The 17,240-nt window shown below is 40.8% G+C and overlaps 1 protein-coding gene across 1 annotated transcript in view; it reads right to left on the bottom strand.

The window, feature by feature from the left end:
- The window catches only part of FAM155A (family with sequence similarity 155 member A), a 536,157-nt gene that overhangs the window by 338,308 nt on the left and 180,609 nt on the right, over window positions 1–17,240 (bottom strand). The gene's annotated exons all lie outside the window — the stretch shown is intronic.

Raw genomic sequence — 17,240 nt, 5'->3', positions numbered from 1 at the left:
GCAGCCTTATATTGGAGGAAGATGATATCCAGGACTTTTATAGCCAGAGAGGAGAAGTCAGTGCCTGGCTTCAAAGCTTCAAAGGACAGGCTGACCCTCTTGTTAGGTCTAATGCAGCTTGTGATTTTAAGTTGAAGCCAATGCTCATTTACCATTTGGAACATCTTAGGGCCATTTAGAATTATGCTAACTACTCTGCCTGTGCCCTGTAAATGGAACAACAAAGTCTGGATGACAGCACATCTGTTGACACCATGGTTTACTGACATTTCAATCCCAGTGTTGAGATCTACTGCTCAAAAACAAAGATTCCTTTCAAAATATGACTGCTCCTTGACAATGTACCTGGTCACCCAAGAGATCTGATGGCAGTGGACAATGTTATTTTCATGACATCCATTCTGCAGCCCCTGGATCAAAGAATACTTTCAAGTTTTATAGTTTAAGAAATGCATTTTGCGAGGCTACAGCCACCATAGACAGTGATTCCTCTGATGGATCTGGGCAAAGTCAATTGAAAGCCCTCTGGAAAGGACTGACCATTCTAGACACCTAGACATAAGTACACTTATGATTAATGGGGAGAGGGAAAAATATCAACATTAACAGGAGTCTGGAAGAAGCTGATTCCAGCCCTCATGGATGAATCTAGGGGGTTCAAGACTTCAGAGGCAAGTAACTGCAGCAACCGAACTAGCGTTAGAAGTGGAGCCTGAAGATGTGGTTGAATTGCTGCATCTCATGATGAAAACTCTCAGTGGATGAGGAGTTGCCTCTTATGGATGAGCAAAGACTGTTGAAATGACAACAAATGATTTAGAATATTACATAAACTTAATTGATAAAGCAGCAGCAGGGTTTGAGAGGGTTGACTCCAACTTTGAAAGAAGTTCTACCGTGGGTAAAACGCTATCAAACAGCATTGCATGTTACAGAGAAATTGTTCTTAAAAGGAAGAGTCACTTGGTGTGGAAACTCTGTTGTTGTCTTATTTTAAGGAAGTGCCACAGCCACTCCAACATTGAGCAACCACCTCCCTGATGAGTCACCAGCCATCAACATGGCCTCGGCAAAAAGATTACCGATATAAACATAACTTTTACATGCACTGGGAAACAAAAAATAATGTGACTCGCTTTATTGCGGTATTTGCTTTATTACTGTGGTCTGGAACTGAGCCTGCAGTATTTCTGATGTATGCCTGTAGCTGGGAAGCTGTAAGAGTTATCCAGAAAGTAATGATGTGATTTTCATCAAAAACAGAGAAAATAAAAATGGGAACGAATACAGAAACATAAACACACTGAGGTAGATCTATTGATCGACAGATCAATTGATAGATTTATCTGTCTCTGCCTATGTTGAATTTCCTTTGCCCAATCAGATTAAGTCCAGCCTCTTACTCAAGAAGTACTTTAAAGTTCTCAAAGCGGTCTGTCCACTCTCACCTCCGTCCATCCGCTCTGAGTTTACCGCACAACCTGAGGTAGTCATTCTTGTTCATTCACACCACTCTGTATACCATGAGTATTTAAGGCCCTTTCTTAAGTTCATTATTCCTCCTGAAACACTCCAACATCCACATATGAAAGAAAAGAACCACAAATATCATCCTTTGTTCCGCAAATAGCATTAAGCTACAGGCATTTCTCAGAGTCTTGGAAAGTCATCATTACACAAAGATAAAATATCATTTTCATCCACTGGAGCCCAAAAGCAGGGACACTATTTTTATCCCCTTTCTACCTGCTGTCCCTGCCAGAGAATAAGCTCTTGATATGTATTTGTTGAATGAATAATTGGGACAAAATTGTATTTTTGGTTATAATTATTTACAACTGTTTTTATTTTGCACATACAGGTCTGATCGAAGAGTGGCATAAAAAGGCAAATGTTTTGAGACAAAAAGAAATTTTAATGTATGGTTTATAAAACATGCATGGTTTATGTTGACATATTTTTAATATTCTCATCTCTGGGATGATTGACAGATCAATTATTGGAGAGAAAAGATGAGGATTCATGCTCATCCAACAGGCAGCTGAGGCAATCTGCTTGGTACCTCGACTCAAATCTCCCAGCTTTTTGAATCTATAAACTCAAATGTTAAAATATAATGGTGCTCTATAAATATTACCTTATGTTGGTAAAATGGCTTATTTTTTCTTATGCTGTGCTTTCAAATATTCTTTAATAATGATGTAAAAATAAAACCTACCAATATATGGTGCCTGCTCTGTGTTCCCCTGGGTTGGGGGCGTGCACACACCCCGTCCTGCCCCTACCACGTAGGTATTGCTCCCACTGTTTCACAAATGAGGACGCGATTCTGCGCGTATCATACTTCAATTATGAGAAAATATTTCACTGGGGAAGAAAACCCTATCTTTTAAGACAGTGGTTGAATAATAATCTTGATTCTGATTTTTAGTTAGTTAAAATATGGGGAAATTACTTCAGAAATTTGGCAAAACTAGCAGAAGCAGTGCCACTGAGGTTCCAGAACACCCGGAGTACAGGCTGGAGGCTGTCTTCAGAGTTTCGGGTTCCAGGAGGCAGGCTCTGAAGCAGCAGAGCGCACAGCGGGGCGCAGGCCTGAGCCGGCTGGGCTGGGGCCGCACTGTCTGCAGTGGCTTAGACTCACTGGGACTCAGATGGCAAATGATTTGTGTCCTTTATAATGAGCCCCTCCTGTCCCTGCTGACATCAAATTCAGGGACAGCTCACCTGCTCTAATACAGATGATATAAAGCCAGAAATACTCGCAATATTTCATTTTTTGTTTTTCAAAGACAACCCAGGAAAATACCAGTTCAGCCACATGACATTCTCCTCTCTGTCTCTCTCTGTTTCTCCTTCAAAGGTTTACAAAGACGATACTCTCAGACGCTTCCTAAATGACAACCTCTGTTTAATCCTCCATTTCATTTTTGGGTATAAAATTTTTAATGTACATATTAACATAGTAATAACATACACGATAACTATCATTTGCATAACATGCATAATTGAAAAAACACTTTTGCATATGCAACTTAATTTCATTTCAAATGAGTGTACCTGCACCCCATCAGGGTATGTAAATGCCTCTAACAGGCAGTGTTCTGGTGACAATGCTCTGTCTACCCCTGTATGCATCTTTCTCTGCGTATCTGTGTATCTATATATTCATCACCTCCATCTAACCATACGCACACGCAGGCACACACATGCATTTAATTGGTTTAGCTCTGCCTTTACCTCCTTGGGTTATCCACATCTCTGTGTGGCCCTTCTGGATCCTGGTCCCTGGGGAAGGGGTATAAGTGAGGGGCTGGAAAGGCCTGGCATCGCTGACATCTCAGAAAACCCCCTTCTGTGTCTCATTCGCTCTCCTCTGTCCTCTCCTCTCTCCCTTCCTTAGGAGCTGCTCTTCCCGATAACACCTGTGACTTCTACATTTGTCCACACATGGCCACGCTCTCTACCAGTCCCTCCTTACTTTCTCTCTGTCTTCCATCTTTTCAGGATGTCTTCATCATGGCCTCAACTGCCTCTCCAGGCTGATGTCCATTGCCCCTCCTCCCTCTCCAAACCCAGTAACAGGGGGTGAAAAGTAATTCCACTTTTAGCTACTTCCATTCAGATGTTTCAAAGGATAAATTTGATAGAAATTTATATATAAAATAGTTTAAGTAGGTTATAATGCAAATAGGTGTACATAAAGTTAATGATTTTGAGACAAAAGGAGCATAAACATTATTTTCAAAATTTCAAAATGAATGAGGGAGTAAGTGGAATATGATTATTGAATCACGTGCTCTCTAGAGAAGGAAAGCCCAACAAATGGAAATGAAAGCTGAAACTTTTATAACAAGCCTCACCAAAAACAAACAAACAAACAAACAAAAAACCAAAAAAGCCCCACGAAAGTGCAGGTGCGTAGATTTCACTGACAGGTTTCAATCAGTGCAGCTCTTTTTAAAGTTAGCGCCTGTCTCCAGTGAGTGCTGGCGTGCAGAACAAGGCAAGCAGGCATTTTTAGAAAGGAGGAATAATTGATCTGCTGATTTGAAAGTCATATCTCATTTTTAATTTTATTTATCTTGGAGATAGACTTGGCTTATAATCCCATGAATGGCTGAGTAGCATATTTAGATGCATAGATGTGTATAGTTTCATATAAAGACAATTTCCAGAGTCAGTGATATTTCAAAAAATAAATGTCTAAAGCTTTCCTTGTGTATGAAACATATGGAACACACATAAATACAGATAAAAGAAACTGTGAAGACAATAGAGTACAATGTAAATAAAACTGGCTCAGGACACTCCAGCACTCACAAGAACGAGGCTGACACTGAGAAAATCACATATCCCTTTACCCCTCAGCCATCACAGCTAGAATAGGAAGAGCGGGACCAGACAATTTCTGAGCTCGTTTCAGGCTCCATCATTCCACCATAATGCACCGCCATACACACCATCTCTGGGCGTGACCATTCTATACTGCTAATGCCAAAACAGTAGCCGATCACTGACTTTACTCCCATCCAATCCACCTGCTCCTTCCCCTGATCTCTGCGATGCTTCACAGGCTGCACCTCATAAATGTCACATTACCACCTTCCTAAACCTCTTTTCTCCTTCATAAGACTTTGAATAACAGTATAAAAACAAAGCCAGACAATTTTAAGTCTATCATACATTTGCCCAATGTTTTATTTATTTTATATACATACATTATAATGTATAGCACATATTATACATTATAATGTATGCATATATTGCATACAGCACTTATTGTGTATATATATATATATGAACTGGTCTCATATGGTTGTTCTAGATACTATAATGCTCAGACAGTTATACAGGTTTTAATAATATATATTTAAATCAAAGTATACTAAGTTCCAGCTCTTTAATTCTTTATAAAGTTGTGTAGAATTATAAAACTGACTCCAAGTAGGAGATGTTAACTGGTTAATTAACAAGTATTTACCATCCATACAACATATATTGAATAACCTCTGGGAAGGGAGGTAAGGATGGTGGGAGGAAGTAACTCAAATGCTAATTTTCTTTCCCTTCTCTTATACATATTTATATTCCACTTGGAAAAATGTCATTAATATATGTGAACAAATCAGAGAGTAAATTTGCTTCTAAAGCATGTGGTGTTGCAACAGAAGTTTAGGAAAAAAAGAGAAAACTCCAGAGCTTGGAGCGATGCAAAAGACTTATTTTTGGAGGTGGGATTTCAGCTAAATTGTGAAACATTTAGATAAGAAGAGAGGAGGAGAAGGAACACAGAGGTGAGAATATGATATGGAGAGAGACCCAGAGGCAGTTATTTCCTTTCTCTCCTTCCTCCCTCTCTCCCTTCCTTCCTTATTTCCTTTCCAGGGAGAGAAGGGTGGTAGAGGGCAGGGGCAGAATCAAAGAGAAGAATGTCAAGCGAATCAAAGAAATCACTGACTTTCATCAAGGCGAAAGAGAGACCACGGGGAGGCTATTCATTGTCTTACTGTGTCTGCATCAAATGCTACAGTAGCACCTTGGAGAAAGGTTAGCGATGGACATGAGACAGAGCAAAAGAGTTGACTCTACAGACAATTGTTTCAGGGAAGGGCTGGGAGGAAGCCCTATAGGGGACATAAGATTATGGTTTTACCAAGAAAAGGGTAACTGGTACAACTGTAAAGTATATTGTGCTGTCTACTTCGTATTTATCCAAATCATGATGATCAGTACATATAAGCAATAATTAAAATGTTTTGACCAAGTTTGAGTATGTGAATGTCTTAATAACCAGAGTTTCTTCTACAGACTGTGGAGCCCTAGTTGACTCCCACACACCCGCAAACCCTTCAAGTTGCGATGAGGACCGGTTGAGGGGGATGCACGTTTCTGACAGACGTTCTCTGTCTTCAGTCCACTACTTACCAGCCCCTTATTCTTGGAAGATTCACTTTGCCTTTCTAAATTTCAATTCCCCCATCTATAAATTGGGAATGGTAACAGTAATTAATGAGTAAGTTTGAAGAACTGAATGTTACAGTGCTTGGAGAACATAGCACATGACTGGTATTTAAGGTTACTTGTAACTATTAGTAGCAGCCCCAATCCAAGCGAAACCAATTAGTTACACAGTTAAATGGTTGGCTTGGATAGTAAACAAAAACCTATTCATAAATTTACAGTGTAAGTTAGTTTTCCATCTAGCTTACTCAGTTATTAATCCTGCAAACCTGAATCAGATTGAGAAATGTTTAGAAGAAAAAAAAAGACCCATGAACAAAACAAAAGCAAACAAAAGCAGTTTTGCAGGTGTGGAAGGGAAGATAAGCAGGACACAGCCAGTTCAAAGACTGAGTGCCCTGCTTAGTGCAGTTTGAATCTGAACCAGAGGAAGCACAGTGCCGAAGGTCAGCCGAGTTCCTCCCCTATAGCTGAGAAGCACAAAGTGCCACCACCCCCTACAGTCGAATTATTGAATCCATTAACCAGCATAATTTAATCCAAAAGTCAAAGTTGCCAAATAAGAAATAAATTGGAATGAAATGTGGAGGAGTTTGCTCGTGCCTCCATCCATTGAAAGATTTAACTGAACACATAATTGTTTAGAACTGTCTGGTGCCAATTCTATAGAACTTGTACAATGAACCAAAGCATTTCTTCAGTGCATGTTATTTAAAAGATTGACTTCTGGTTGCTCAAGGTGGAGACTAGTCAGGAAGGCTACACATTTAACAAATTATTTTCAGGAAAACATGCTGAAGGATAAATTCTTTATTTCTGACTCTAACAGAGTGAAATGCCTTCATGTCTCAGTGATTTTTTTTTATCATGCATCATTTTGTTTTTCTTTCTGATTGCTTTTTAAAGTAACGGTGGCTTCTTTTTATTATTATTCTTACACAATTTTGTATGTAAGGGGATGTGAAACTACAGTAGTCTTCAAACCAGTCAGTTTTACAGTTAACTTAATTAGTAGCCCCTATGTCTCTTTTGTTCATTATACCAAAGTTATTTTTGATTTTTAAAAAATATTTCCCAAGATTCATAAACCTCACTTTTTCTCCTACTTATAAATGCAGAGTGCGTGAGGTAAGCCTGATCCGGGATTTGATTTTGTGGTACTCTCGTGAGGATTCTTTCTCATCATTCACTGAGCACTCATTGAAAGCCTGCTCCGCTGCAGATGCTTCGGAAGTGCAGGTGGTAGCAGTGAACGAGGCCGGAGAGGCCCCTGCTTTAATGAGCCTCATAACCTGTCACCGAGCACAGGAAAAAGAGGATGCCAGGCAAAAACAAAATGGAACCATCACCGAGTAAGACAATTTCAGGGAGTGATGTGAGCTTTCAAGAAGAGAAAGGAAAAGATGAATGAAATAGGGGGCGGCCGAGAGAGTTTCTATAGCAGAGTCTGGGAAGATGTCTCGAAACAGCTAGAACCTGAGTGAGTCAGAATGCAGCCATCTGAAGGTTTTGGAGAAAGCTCTCTGGACAGAGAACTGGGCAAGAGCCCTGGGGCGGGATGGATACCAACTTGACAGCAGCTCTGCAGAAGGCAGGAGAGGCTGCAGAAGACGGAGCTCTGGGCAAAGGACTGGTGATGAAGTCACAGATACAGGAGGGGCCAGGCCCACAGGGATGGAAGAATTTAGGACACTCACGTGGCTGACATCTGGCTGCCAGACACGCACCTAACATGCACAATGCTTTTCATTAACAGGAGCTCAATACACAGTTGCTGATTGATTACTGTTGGAACAGCTGATTGATTACAGTGTATTCCCAGTAAAAGCAAATTGTTCTCCTGAGAGAAATAATGAAAAAGATAGCTGTCCCCACGGAAGAGATAACTTAGCTCATATAAGCTATTTATTTTGCTGGAGGCCAAACAGATTACTTTTCATTCACCCCGCACACAGCCAGACTGCCTGGCAAGGCAGAGTCTAACGCCTCCTCCCTCTGCAGTTCTGACCACCCTGACCTGGAGCGAGACCTTGTGTGACCTGCCCCGAGCCTACCTTGTCAGCAGCGCTCCTTCCTGTCTCTCGCAGTGGTGCAGACAAACCACTGTCAAAGTTCTTCAGACACACCACGCCACCTCCGCATCTGCTCCTAGCATCCACTAGGAGTGTCCTTACCCTCTGCTTCCAACTCATGCTTCTAAAAACTCAGCTTAGGTGATAGTTCATCTCAGGAACCTCCTCAACTGCTCAGCCTGTGCTGCTCACCCCCGGCCTTCCCGGTCCCTGCCATCTCCTCCTCACGGCAGTTGCGTATTTCCATGGTTTAGGGGTATAGGTTCTCCTCGCCAGGTCACGAGGTTTCTCAGGACACAGGTTTTGAACAGGTGAACCTTTGCATCCCCAGTGCCCGGGAACAAACCCTGACACAGAGGAGGGGTCCAACACACAGGTCAGGTAAATGGGCATCCTTGACTCGGACAAAAGGTGTCCACTCTTGGACGCCACGCGTCACACCCCAAGTGGAACTGAACAGGCTCATCTACGTGCCCTCGCTGTACTCCTGGCATTCTTTTATTTCTATGCCTGCAACAACCTATAAAGATTATCGTGAATGGTACTGTCTTCTTATGCTTCCCAATACCTGAGAAAGGGAGCTGGTACATAATAAAATATCTGTTGAACATATAAGCATTTGAGAAGTATCATTTAATTTATTTTATATTATGGTGGTTTTGAACCAATCTTTACAATCAAACATCATCCAAGCAAACGCATGATAAGAGAATGGAAAAGTTTATGTTCAGAAGGATTAGAATCCTTTAATGCTTTAAATATTTATAATTTACCTTGCCTTCTTGTTATTATGGCATTGCTTTGGTGAGTGAAAAGGAAGTCATTTAAAATTATAAGTAGAAGATTCTTCTGTCAAAGAAGAAAACAAGTTTATACAGTGTTGAAGGTTATAAATAAATTCTATGTCTCAACCACTAAGCACCATAGCATTAGATGGAGGAACAAAATAAAAATTATAACCTGCCCTAGATGACATAGCCTACAGCTAAACTGATGAGAACATGGCTTGTTTACGCAGTAGTGCAAATGTGGTTCAGTATTTAAAAAGTCAAGGCAGGGAACTTTAGAATATAATTTGAAATGAAGCATTCCCGGATGCATCAGCTTATCTGGTTTTAATTAATCCTAATATAATATTCTTATGATAGAGTAAGAAGACATTTGAACTATTTTAGTCATATTCCCTGGCAGCATTCACATGATCTTTGATTAATTTCACATCAGTTTGGGGTTATAAGATTTGAGATTAATAAATATGAAACTGCAACAATAATCTATAGATCAAATGTTACTCAGAGTTGGGTTGGATTGATCACTTCATGGAAATATTTATCAGCAAGAAAACAGTATTTGTGAAAATATTCCTATAATATTTTTCTTCCAAAGACTTCATTTGCATGAATATTTTCCCAAGAATAGTGTTGTAGTGGAAGAGATAGGTTTGACACATGTGTCACACCACTCTGTGTGAGGCCTGAGAGCAATAATAATGAATGAACTTTAAAAAATGCAAAGGAATTAACGACATTGGCCTACTTCTGGACCCCGAGACTAGTATGAGGCTCTGTGATAATATGTGAAATGTTAAAAGGTATAAAACCTATCTTTAAAGAGCCAGCATTCTGGTTGGGGAAACAAATACAGGTTTGGGGATAAAAATAACACTGAGAATAATAATAGTAATAATAATAATTATTATAATAATAATAATAATAATAGCTAAAAATTACTGAGTACTTACCCCACAGACAAAGGCTCTTCCAAGCCCTTCATTTGAAATCATTCAATCCTGTCAATACACATCAGAGGACACCTCTTATTCCCATTTCACAGATACAGAAACGGAAGCCCAGGGCCACACAACAGAAGGTGGCAGAGCTGCCACCTGCACATGGACAGCCAGGCTATAAATCCTGAGCTCCTGTCTCTTATACCAGCACTTAGAAAATGATGCCCAAGTCAAAGAAACTGCATTGGAAGTTCCTCAAAGGCAGGGACCATGAAAATGCAGCATTTTTGTCTCTGCAAATTGTATATCTTTGTGCTAAGAATGTAAGTACATAGTTAAAGACTCATTCACGGAACCAAATCTCATACACCTCAGTTTAAATTGTCCAGTTATCTCCAGCTACTGTGGCATGAACAGACTTCCTTAGGGAAATCTGTTCATGCAGTTCCCCTCCTGGCATGAGAAGGAAGAGGCCCAAAGGAGGGGACATACGGGTTTCAGAAACTCCTCCCTTGCTCTTCATATAACTTTTACCTATGTTTGTGTTCTCTTTGGTGAGGCTCCAGCAAAAGCTGAGAGTCGTCCAGGACTTTTACAGGATGGAAATAGTCAGGTGCTACTAGGAAAGATGGGGCTGCCCCTCTCCTTAGCACTCGTCTTCCAGCATGCATTCACTTCCCTATATTTTCAGCAAAGATGCTATATTTCGGCAGCACACTTCTATGAAGAATATGTGAATGTATCCCCCCATTTATAATAACTTAATGATCAGTGGGACTTTCATACCTGTTGCTTAAACTGGTCAGTTATCTTCTTAGCCAAGAACCATCTGATGGCAGCTAGGTAATCTGATAGGGGAGTTTCTTTTAAAGATGCAGAAATAGGCTGTGGGGCTCAAGGCAGGGAGTGACACTGGATCTCACAAGAGGGCAACCAAAGCCCGCGGTCCTGAGGTCTCAATTTTTATTTGTTTGATTTCATTCTTCAGTCTCTACACAGAAGGATGCTTCTATTTCTCAAGTGTCAGAAAATAGCCAGCAGCCAGGTCTACCTCACTCTCCACTCTGCCTCAGGAGTCACACAGCACGGTCCCAGCTTTGAAAGGTCCTGGATGACGGGACCCCATCAGCCATCAAATCCTGGGCTTCGGCTGGGACCGACTCAGCGGGCCACGGAGAATGAACGCCCTTAGAGAGGTTTGAGAACTGGTTCTCTCCACGCAGTGCTTCTTAAACTTGTGTATATTAGAACCATCAGGGAACTTCAGAAACCTCAGCACACAGTTCTCACGCCAGTTGAGCCGGATCCCAGTATCTCGGGAGGGGGATCCGGAATCAGCTTTTCCAGCTTCCCGGGTGGTGCCTGCGTGCAGCCGAGAGCGACAAACACCGGCTCAGGCCAGGAGAGGTCCTCGGGCCACGGGCACCAGCACCGCCTGGGTGCGTCTAGAGACGCAGAATCCCCCGGAACTACGGATCAGGATCAACAACCTCCTGTGATTTTTATGCGCAGTGAAAGCTGAGAAGCACCGCTTTTAAACACTCATCAGAGCTGGTGGGAAGTGGCTGTTTCAACTCATGGAGCTGGGTTTTCACTGAAACTAAAGGTTGGGTTTCACTTACTCATGACGCAGTTAACTGAGCTAAAACACTGGCTATGTCGGCACAATAAAAAATGTTCGTTGAAGTCAGCATTTATGCAACACCTACTTATTAAGCAAATACCACGTGCCTGGCAATGTACTAGACATGGAAGATTTTCAGTTTCTCATAAATAAAAACTAGACTTTATATGCCCAGGGTATAAGGTAGTGATCATTATACACACTGCATGTGGTTGAACTGAAATCATCCGTTTCGCTCCTTCACAACAACCAATTCGTAATATTCATCTATGAATATCAACACACATCTGAAAATATGTGATTTCTGCCCTAGATGAATTCTTATTTACTTACTTATTTCGGAAACGTGTGGCGTTCTGTGAAAGGAGGGATGTGTGGGTAAGCAGACCACAAAGACCAAAGTCAGAAGACGCCGACGCAGAGGGGAAAGAGGCCGCCGCATTTAATGCGGCCGTACCGTGGCGTTCAGCAGTAACGGAGGCTCCACCTGTTTCACTGTTCTCCTAACGTTTTACTTTGCTTAACCCGGAAGCCCCTTTACCTTGACTTAAATACAGCAATTGTGCTCTGCTCTTGAATTACAGGTGTTTCAGGAAAAGGACCAATGTGGTACTTCTGCCCCTTATGATGTCACACCTGTGAAGGTCACAACACGTGCGTGGAAGCAGGGAGCATGTCTCAGGGCTTAAGACAGCAGATGGCATGTGTCACAGCTGCCTGTTGGCTCAGGGGCTCCGTCATGGGTGGGGCAGCCAACTGACTGATACTAGAGATGAAAGCTTGATCAACAAAGTATTAGCATAAATAAAAAGAGAGGGTTACTTCAAGTGCTAGCGTAAGTGAAAAAGCAGGAGGTTAGCAAACCAGCAGGCTGGTCTGATCAACTATTCCCATCAAAAGTGGTGTATGACATAGTGATTCAGGCTTATGTTGTCAGAGGACGCGTAAGTCATAGGGAAGGCTTCCAACAGAAGGAGGTAAGGAAAACTCAGGATACAGAAATTCCCATGTGTAGTGTGTGTGGGGCCGGGGAGAATGGAAGGACGTGAAGACAATTTAAAATATGGTGACTATAGTGAATAAGAATGTAGTGTACACATTGGTGCAGCCACTATGGAAAACAGTGTGGAGATTCCTCAAAAGACTAGGAATAGACTTACCCTATCACCCAGGAATCCCACTCCTGGGCTTATATCCAGAAGGAAATCTACTTCAGATGACACCTGCACCCCAATGTTCATAGTAGCACTATTTACAATAGCCAAAACATGGAAACAGCCTAAATGTCCATCAACAGGTGACTGGATAAAGAAGAGGTGGTATATTTATACAATGGAATACTACTCAGCCATAAAAACCGACAACATAATGCCATTTGCAGCAACATGGATGCTCCTGGAGAATGTCATTCTAAGTGAAGTAAGCCAGAAAGAGAAAGAAAAATACCATATGAGATCGCTCATATGTGGAATCTGAAAAACAAAAACAAAAACAAACAAACAAACAAAAACAAAGCGTAAATACAGGGCAGAAATAGACTCACAGACAGAGAATACAGAATTGTGGTTACCAGGGGGGTGGAGGGTGGGAAGGGATAGACTGGGATTTCAAAATTGTAGAATAGACTACACTGTATATAGCACAGGGAAATATACACAAAATGTTATGATAACTCACAGAGAAAAAAATGTGACATTGAGTGTGTATATGTCCATGAATAACTGAAAAATTGTGCTGAACACTGGAATTTGACACAACATTGTAAAATGATTATAAATCAATAAAAAATGTTAAAAAAAAAAAAAAAAGAATGTAGTGTACACTGGAGATCCACTGAGAGACTAGGTATCAGGTGTTCTCACCACACCCGCAAGAAAAGTGCCTATGTGAGGTGATGGATGTGCTAATCTGCTTGATTTCAGCGATCACAACATATACAAATACCAAACCACCACCTTAAATGTACATATGGTCATTGTGTGTCAGTTATACCTCCATAAAGCTGGGAAAAAATGAAGGACAGTTATTTGTAGAAAGGGAATCAATAAAGGGGGATGTTAGGAAAATGAGTAATTTTATGTTCTTCTCTATGATTTTATTTCCTATTTCCAAATTTTAATATAATAACATCTTATGAGAAAAAAAGATTCAATTTTAAAAGGGAAGGGGTCTTGAGAAGCACAGAGAACGTAGTATGACGCCTGTTGCTACAAAGCATTTCGATCTCATCACCAAGGCCCTGCGGGCCTTGCCCGCTCGCTCGGCAGCCTTGGGCCTGCTGGTACTTCGCTTCCTGCGTCCTGTCCAGGGGCACCCGGGCCTGAGCGCCGCAGGATGGCACGCTGCGGATTTCACACTAAGGAAGACAGGGAAGTTCAGCCAGGAGACGGAAACGCCTCTGGCCACCAAACTTCAGGTGAGTTTTCAGTGGCAGGTTTCCACAGCTGTGTGGGCGCTCCTGCCATAAGCGGAACCGCTCTGGCTTATTTCCAGCTCTCACCATGGCCCGCCTGGGGTGGTGTTACCTCCCTCTGCCGATGCACACGGAAACGGAAGTCAAAGAATTTGTCAAAGCTCAATGGCCAGTAAATGCCAGGGACTGGATCTGAACCCAAGTCTAATTAACTTTAGAACATGTGCCTCTTGTACCCAAACACCGAGCACTGAGCTTACGGACAGTTTTCCTGGCTCACCTTAGCACGATGGGCCAGAAAGAAATAGTGTTTGAAAAGATATTTACAGTTATGTATGTGCTTATATTTAAGTTGCAAATAATGACATCTCCCAGTAGTCTGAGGAGATTGTTCATACGTCAAAATATTGTCTTACAAAGGATTTTCATGTGTAAGTGTTCCTTTTTAAAGTAAGTCTCTTTTGTTATTGAATTTTAACATATGTAAACATACTTCTAGAACCATCACCCAGATCAGTCCTACCCCTGCCCATCCTGTTTTCCCAGCGAAAGTGACCACTCACCCAAGAGTCTAACATCCTACGTTGGTTTTGCTTGATTTTGGACTTTACAGAACCAGAATCATGAGCTCTGTGTTCTGTTATGTCTTACTGTCATTGCCTATAGTGAGAGATCATTCAGTCTCGTTGGTTTATTTGACACAGTGTCCTTAAAAGTGTAAGAGGGCAGGAGACACTGTCAGAGAAGAGACATGATGATGAAAATGGAGTCAGAGGAAGGCTGTGCTGCTGGCTCTGAGGGTGGAGCACGGGTCATGAGCCTGTGTGAGGAACGCAGGCAGCCCTCGGGGAGGGTACAGCTCAGTGACAGAGCCTGTGCTTAGCATGCACGAGGTCCTGGGTTCAATCCCCAGTACCTCCATTAAAAAAGAAATAAACCTAATTACCTCCTCTCTCAAAACAATTTTTTTAATTTAAAAAAAAATGCAGGTAGCCTTGAACAGCAAGAAAAGGTAAAGAAATGGATTTTCCCCTAAAGTTTCTAGAAGGGAACGCAGCCCTGCTGACAGCTGGATTTTAGCCCAAGGGGACCCATGTTGAACTTCTCAACTACAGAACTGTAAGGTAATACATTTTTGTTGTTTTGAGCCATCAAATTTGTGGCAATCTGTTAGAGCAACAATAGAAAACTGATCCAATGACTAAAGAAGTTGAGCACATTTCCCCTTCAGAGGTTCATGAGCCACCAGAATGGCCTCTATTGTGAAGTGCCTGCTCAGTTTTGTGGGGGTTTTAGTTTTTGTTATTTTTCTAAGGCATTTTTGTGTTTTTCATACTAGTCTGTAGAAGCTGCTTACATATTCTGGATATTGGATCCTCGTCAGATACCTGTGTCGGAAATGGTTTTCGAATCTCTTAATCATGTCTCTGGTAAACAGATGTTGTTAATTTGCATGCAGTCCTGTTCACCAGTCTTCTTCTCTGTGATGAGTTGTGTTTGTGTGCTGTTTAAGGTCCCCCTGCCTACGCCAGGACTATGAAGATGCTCCCCCAGGTCATCTTCCAGAACTTCCACTGCTGTACTTCTCACGTTTAGATCCACAACCATCTGGTTTGGTGTCTGCATCGGATAAGGGATAGACTCTTCTTATTTTGTTCAGTGGATAGTCAGCTGGCCCAACGCCATTTATTGGAAGCTATCCCTTCTCCACGATGGCGGAGTGAAAGGCTTTGTCATAAGTCAGATGAGCACAGCTGTGTGGGTCTGCATCTTGAGTTCTACGTCATCTCCTCCATCCACTGTCTAAACTTGCACCAATGCCACCCTTTTAATTTCTATATAATCTTATATAATAAGTATTTATATCTGGCAATGTAAGTCCTTTATGGATCTTATAAACTCTTCCTTATACATTTTCCTGCATGCTTGTGGGTTTTTTTTTTTGAAGCTATTTTAAATGAAATTCTTCTAAAATTCCTTCTCAAATTGTTTGGTAGTGTTTTATATACAGAATTGTCATCTATAAATAATAACTGCTTCATTTCTCTTTTTCCAATTCTTGTACCATTTACGGTTTTCTTGCCATGCAGGACCAGCTGAGACCAGTTTAAAATACTTGGATAGCCAGTATCTTTGTCTAGATTTTTACAGCAGGTGAAAAGATTCCAGAACGTTACCACTTCATTTGGGTATTTGCTGTAGGGATTTGCTTGTTTGTTTGTTTGGCTTTGCTTTAGTTGTCCTAAAGACTTCCCCTCCCATACTAATTTTGCTATCAATTTTTAAAACAGTAAGTGGGTGTTCAATTTAATTTTTTGAGTTCTGTCTTTATTAAGATGATCATGTGATTTTTCTCATTTATTTTTTAATAAATGACACTGATTGATTTTTGACGATAAACCAAGCTTACATTACTCAAGAACAAGCTCAACTTGGATTAAATTTTTTAATACATGTTTTGTTTAGAAGTTTTGCATTAATGTTTACAAAACAGATTAGTCTGTAATTTTTCTTCCTTACAATATCCTTGACAGGTTTTCTTATCAAGGCCATGTTAAACTCAAAAATTTGGGTGTGCTGCCTCTTTCTCTGTTCTCTGAAAGGGTTTAAACAGAACTAGTATTGTTTTGTCTGTAAATGATCAGAAAGGTTCACTATGCAGCCGTATCAGCTGAGTGTTTCCTATAAGGAAGTTGGATTTTTTAAATTATTGTAGGCTTTATTTCCTTAGTGGATTTGGAATTTTCACTTTTTCTATTTTCTCTTTGTCTTTTAATTTGTGCGTGTCGGTCTCAACAGGTTGCATTTTTCTAGAAATCTTCCCATTTTACTTGATTTTTCAAATATTTCAAAAATTTCTTATGAACTTTTAAACATCTGTAGGATTTGTTGTGACGCTCTGTGCTTTTTCTTCTTCATATTAGTAACTTTTCCTCTCACTCTGCATACTGACCAGGTTCCTCAGGCGTCTGTCAATTGTATGAATCTCTCCAAGGACCCTGTTTAGAGAGTCTCTGCCTACATATCATCACCTATATTCAACTGAATTAATATCAGCTCGTATATTTGTTACCTTTTTCTCTGATTTCTGAGTTGGATATTTAGTTCATTGCTTTTTCACCTTTCTTTTTGAACAATGTGTGCATCTGTTTACACAGAGAGCCTAAGTATGGACCTGTCTGCATCCTACAAGTCTTGATATATCAGCTTTTCATTATCATTCAGTTAAAAACATTTGTATCTTGAAAAATAAAATTTCTCTGCAAGTAGCTGAGATTGTGTACCTGTTTCCATGAACTTAAACAATAGGTGCATCTTCATTATGGACGGTAAGTATAAACTATGCCAAGTTCATCAATCATGCTGTTCAATTCCTCAAAATCTTACCGAATTTTTTTTGCTATTCTATTGGTTTCTGAGGGAAGGAGGTTAAAATTT

Source organism: Camelus ferus, chromosome 14 (assembly GCF_009834535.1).
Source record: "Camelus ferus isolate YT-003-E chromosome 14, BCGSAC_Cfer_1.0, whole genome shotgun sequence".
NCBI lineage: Eukaryota > Metazoa > Chordata > Mammalia > Artiodactyla > Camelidae > Camelus > Camelus ferus.
Note: the sequence above shows the minus strand (reverse complement) of the source record. Positions and strands in the feature narration are given on the sequence as shown.